The following is a 6091-nucleotide window of genomic DNA, read 5'->3' on the forward strand; positions in this document are numbered from 1 at the left end:
TATCCAGAAGTGAGAAACTTGTATGCCCCCAATCCTTTATGCCAAGTCTTCGAATCATTATCAACTGCATTCAAGCAACTCATATCACCAGCTTAGACACGAACTTCTACCTTGTTTTCTTCCCGATACCTAGAATGTACCCCTTCTTTCCATTTCCAAAGGGTACATCCCCACCTTGCAGGGCTTTCAGTGAAAGAAAATCCATGGTGTTTCCAGTCATGTGCTTTGAGCATCCACTGTCCATGATCCATTGCAGTCCGCTTCCTCTCACTGTTCCCTGCACATCTAAATTATGGGTTAGATTTAGGAACCCAAACTAGTTTGGGTCCCTTGTAATGAGGAAAAGGGTGGATAAGAGCCTTTCTAGTCCATGCAGGCAATATGCAATTTTTGCACAGGGTCTACGTACTCTTATGTGTCATCTTATTTTGCACCGTATCTGGTCATGCCCAGCGATTCTCTGAGTGCTCCTGTTTATGTGTCCACCCCGGTGGGTAATTCTGTTATGGTAGATCGTGTTCATCGTTCTTGCGTGGTTGTGATTGGGGGTCTTGAGACCCGAGTAGACTTATTACTATTGGACATGGTTGATTTTGATGTCATACTGGGGATGGATTGGTTATCACCTTACCACGCTATCTTGGACTGTCATGCCAAGACTGTGACCTTAGCCTTGCCGGGTTTACCTCGTTTAGAGTGGAGAGGGACTCCTGGTCATTCTTCCCGTAGTGTTATCTCTTATGTGAAGGCTCGTCGTATGGTCGAAAAGGGGTGTTTGGCCTATTTGGCATATGTTCGTGATTCTAGTGCCGAGGTTCCTTCTATTGATTCTGTGCCTATTGTTCGTGAGTTCCCTAAGGTATTTCTTTCAGACCTGCCGGGTATGCCACCCGACAGGGATATTGACTTCTGCATTGATTTGGCTCCGGGCACTCAGCCCATTTCTATTCCGCCGTATCGTATGGCCCCGCCTGAGTTGAAAGAGTTGAAGGAGCAGTTGCAAGACTTGCTTGAAAAAGGCTTCATTAGACCTAGTGTCTCGCCTTGGGGTGCGCCAGTGTTGTTTGTTAAGAAGAAGGACGGATCGATGAGAATGTATTGATTATCGGCAGTTGAACAAGGTTACAATCAAGAATAAGTATCCACTGCCGAGCATTGATGATTTGTTCGACCAGCTTCAGGGTGCCCAAGTGTTTTCTAAGGTCGACTTGAGGTCCGGCTACCATCAGTTAAGGATTAGGGCATCCGATGTCCCTAAGACAGCTTTCCACACTTGGTACGGGCATTATGAGTTTTTGGTGATGTCATTAGGATTGACAAATGCCCCAGCAGCTTTTATGGATTTGATGAACCGAGTGTTCAGGCCTTACTTGGATTCGTTCGTAATAGTCTTCATTAATGATATTTTTACTTCCGCAGCCGGGAGGAGCATGAGCAGCATCTGAGAGTGGTTCTTTAGACTCTTAGAGATAGTCACTTGTATGCTAAGTTTTCGAAGTGTGAGTTCTGGTTGAGTTCAGTTGCTTTCTTGGGTCATGTGGTTTCAGCAGAGGGTATTCAGGTTGATCCGAAGAAGATAGAGGCAGTCAAGAACTGGCCTAGACCAGCATCAACTACAGAGATTCGGAGTTTCTTGGGTCTGACAGGTTACTACCGTCAGTTTGTGGAGGGATTTTCGTCTATTGCAGCCCCGATGACCAGGTTGACCCAGAAGGGTACCCAGTTCAGGTGGTCGGACGAGTGTGAGGCGAGCTTCCTGAAGCTCAAGACAGCTTTGACTACGGCGCTAGTGTTGGTTTTGCCCACAGGTTCAGGGCCATATACAGTCTATTATGATGTATCTCGTGTTGGGCTTGGTGTGGTGTTGATGCAGGATGGAAAGGTCATTGCCTATGCTTCACGGCAGTTGAAGATTCTTGAGAAGAACTATTCGGTTCATGATTTGGAGTTAGCAGCCATTGTCTACACGTTGAAGATTTGGAGGCATTATCTGTATGGCATGGCATGTGAGGTGTTCACGGATCACAAGAGTCTGCAGTACTTGTTCAGGCAGAAGGAGCTAAACTTGAGGCAGAGGAGGTGGTTGGAGCTGTTGAAAGACTATGATATCACCATCTTATATCATCCGGGAAAGGCTAATGTGGTGGCCGATGCTTTGAGTAGGAAGTCAGCCAGTATGGGCAGTCTTGCTTATATTCCGGTCGGTGAGAGGCTGCTTGCTCTGGATGTTCAGGCTTTGGCCAATCAGTTCGTGAGGTTGGATGTTTTTGAGCCCAACTGTGTGTTAGCTTGCGCAGTCGCTCGTTCTTCTTTATTGGAGCGTATTCGAGATCGGCAGTATGATGATCTCTATTTGTGTCTCCTTAGAGACACGGTGCAGCACGGAGGTGCCAAGCAGGTTACCTTAGGGGATGATGGAGTTTTGAGGTTGCATGGTCGGATTTATGTGCCTAATGTGGATGGACTCCGAGAGTCGATTTTAGAGGAGGCCCATAGTTCCCGGTACTCTATTCATCCGGGCGCCGCTAAGATGTATCAGGATTTGCGGCAGCATTATTGGTGGCGGAGGATGAAGAAGGACATTGTTGCATATGTGGCTCGGTGTTTGAACTGTCAGCAGGTTAAGTACGAGTATCAGAGGCCCGGTGGTTTGTTCAAGAAGATTGAGATTCCTGAGTGGAAGTGGGAGCGTATCAGTATGGACTTCGTTGGTGGACTCCTACGGACTCAGAGGAAGTTCAATGCAGTGTGGGTTATTGTTGATAGGCTGACCAAGTCAGCATATTTCATTCCTGTGGCAGTCTCCTATTCTTCCGAGAGATTAGGTGAGATCTACATCCGGGAGATTGTTCGTCTTCATGGTGTGCCCGTGTCAATCATTTCGGATCGAGGTACGCGGTTTACCTCACATTTATGGAAAGCAGTTCAGCGAGTGTTGGGCACACGGGTTGAGTTGAGCACAGCGTTTCATCCTCTGATGGACGGGCAGTCCGAGCGGACCATTCAGATTTTGAAGGATATGCTCCGAGCTTGTGTCATTGACTTTGGAGGCTCGTGGGATCAGTTTTTGCCTTTAGCAGAGTTTGCCTACAACAACAGCTACCAGTCGAGTATCCAAATGGCTCCTTATGTGGCTTTGTATGGTAGGCGGTGTCGGTCGCCGGTTGGATGGTTTGAGCCGGGAGAGGCTCGGTTGTTGGGTACAGATCTAGTACAGGATGCCTTGGACAAGGTCAGGATTATTCAGGACAGGCTTCGTACAGCTCAGTCCAGGCAAAAGAGTTATGCCGACCGTAAGGTTCGTGATTTGGCTTTCATGGTTGGTGAGCGAGTACTTCTTCGAGTGTCGCCTATGAAGGGCGTGATGAGATTTGGGAAGAAGGGCAAGCTTAGTCCTAGGTTCATTGGCCCGTTTGAGATTCTTGATCGAGTGGGAGAGGTGGCTTACAGACTTGCGTTGCCGCCGAGCTTATCAGTCGTGCATCCAGTGTTTCATGTGTCCATGCTTCGGAAGTATCACGGCGATCCATCCCACGTGTTAGATTTCAGCACTGTCCAGTTGGACAAGGACTTGTATTATGAGGAGGAGCCGGTAGCTATCCTAGACCGGCAAGTTCGTCAGTTGAGATCGTAGAGTTTTCCTTCTGCTCGTGTTCAGTGGAGAGGTCAGCCTGCTAAGGCATCGACCTGGGAGTCCGAGTTCGACATGCGGAGCCGTTATCCCCATATTTTCCCCGACTCAGGTACTTCCTTCTTATGTCCGTTCGAGGACGAACAGTTGTTTTAGAGGTGGAGGATGTGATGACCCAAAAAGTCATCACTTGTTTTAGAAACAAATTCAGTGTTCCGAGGCCTAAAAACCTCCTTTTCAGCTCACCTCAATTTGCGTGCGCAGTCCAGGCTCGTAGCCGGAAAGCCATTATGTGAAAATCTGTGAAAAATGATAAATTTTGACTTTAAAATGAACTTTAGTTGACTTCGGTCAACATTTTGGGTAAACGGACCCGGACCCGTGATTTGACGGTCTCGGAGGGTCCGTAAGAAAATATGGGACTTGGGCGTATGCTCGGAATCGAATTCCGAGGTCCCAAGCCCGAGAAATGAATTTTTAAAGAAATTTGTTTTCTGGATTTATTTATGAGTTATGGAAATGAAATGAGTTTAAAATTTTATGGTATCGGGCCCGTATTCTGGTTCCGGAGCCCGGTACAGGTCTTATATGTGAATTAAGATGAGTCTGTGAAAATTGGTAAGAAACGGAGGTCGTTTGAGGTGATTCGGACCCGTAGTTGTGAAAATTGATACTTTGAAAGTTTTGAGATTTTTCTTAGATTTCTATGCTAGATTCATTGTTTAAGAGGTTATTTTGGCGATTTGATCACACGAATAAGTTCATATGATGTTTTTGAGGTAGTATGCATGTTTGGTTTGGAGCCCCGAGGGCTCGGGTGAGTTTCGGATGGGTTTCAGAAGGTTTTGAACTTAGGAAAAGTTGCAGGTTTGCAGTTTCTGGTGTTCTGGTAGTGTTGTTCTTCGCGTTCGCGTAAGGACTCTCGCGAACGCGAAGGGTAAGTCAGGCTGAATGAAACTTTCTTCTACGCGAACGCGAGACACAGGACGCGATCGCGAGCTTTTGGGGGTGTTTCCCTTCACGAACGCGGGCCTGCTATCGCGAACGCGAAGGCTTTTGGGCCTGGGCAGGGGGAGATAGATTTTACCCTACGCGAACGCGAAGGCTCTGGGGTGAAAGCTCCACGAACGCGATGGTTTATTGGGGCTGACCCATTGCGAACGCGACAAACCCATCACGAACACGGTAAAGGTCTGCCCAGTGATTTTAAAACAGAAGAAAAAACGGGATTTAACAAAAATTTCATAACTTCTTCTTCCAAACTCCAAATTGGGCGATTTTTGAAAGAGACCGTCACCACAAATCCATAGGTATGTAATCTTTGACTCATTTTCTTCAATTTCCATTTAACACCCATTAGATTTTCTCAGGCCTAAATCATGCTCTTAAGGGTAGAAAATTAGGGATTTGGGTAGAGTTAGGGCTTTTTGTATAGTTGGAATTTCGACCTCGTTTTGGGTCGGATTTTGGAACTAATTACATATTCGGGCTCGTGGGTGAATGGGTGATCGGGTTTTGGTCTGAACCTCGTGTTTTGACCAACGCGGGCCGGGTCGTTTTTGACTTTTTTGGGAAGAATTAGAAAATCTATAATTAAGCCTTGGAATCGAATTGGTTAGAGTTTATTGATGTTATTAAGTCGATTATGTCTAGATACAATTGATTTGGAGCCAAATTCAGAAGGAAAAGCGTGTTTGGGGCTTGAGTTGGCCGTGGAAGTTCGAGGTAAGTGTTTGGTCTAACCTTAGCTTGAGGGATTTAGGAGTGTGTGTCCTCTTTTTCTACGTTGTTACTTGCTGAGTACTGACGTATAGGCATGGTGACGAGTATCTATACATTGGTGTCAAGCATGACCGTGAGTCTTAAATTGAAATTATTGTGTTCTTGATAAATACTACGAATGCCTAAGTTGTTGATTCTCTGTGTTGAGCAAGGATTATGATTATTCTCGTGGAAATTACTTATGATTGAGTATTGGTGCTAGTTGAGGAAGTCAGATGTTGGAACAAGTTTGGTTATAGCTGATTTTCCCTTGCCGGGAAGTATTTACTTAAAAATGTCGATTCCCTTGCCGAGATAGTGTTGTTTCTTTATTGATCCCTTGCCGGGACTCTCTGTGTGATTGGTGTTGAACTATTTATGTGGATCGGGTTGCACGCCGCAACAATATTATATTTGGATCGGGTTTCATGCCGCAACAACTTTATGTTTGGATCGGGTTGCACGCCGCAACAATAATATAAATGGATCGGGTTGTACGCCGCAACAGTGATAAATGATATGGATCGGGTTGCACGTCGCAACAGTGTTTTTATGATTTGGATCGATTTGCGTGCCGCAATAATAGATAATAGAAGTACTTGTTGATTAGTTACGAGTTCCTGATTCTGTTGCTGTGAGTTTTAAATAGTTCTTTATGCTTTTCTCTTAAATTACTATTGGTAAATGATACTCCCCTGC

The sequence above is a fragment of the Nicotiana attenuata genome, unplaced genomic scaffold (genome assembly GCF_001879085.1).
Source record: "Nicotiana attenuata strain UT unplaced genomic scaffold, NIATTr2, whole genome shotgun sequence".
NCBI classification, from domain to species: Eukaryota; Viridiplantae; Streptophyta; class Magnoliopsida; order Solanales; family Solanaceae; genus Nicotiana; species Nicotiana attenuata.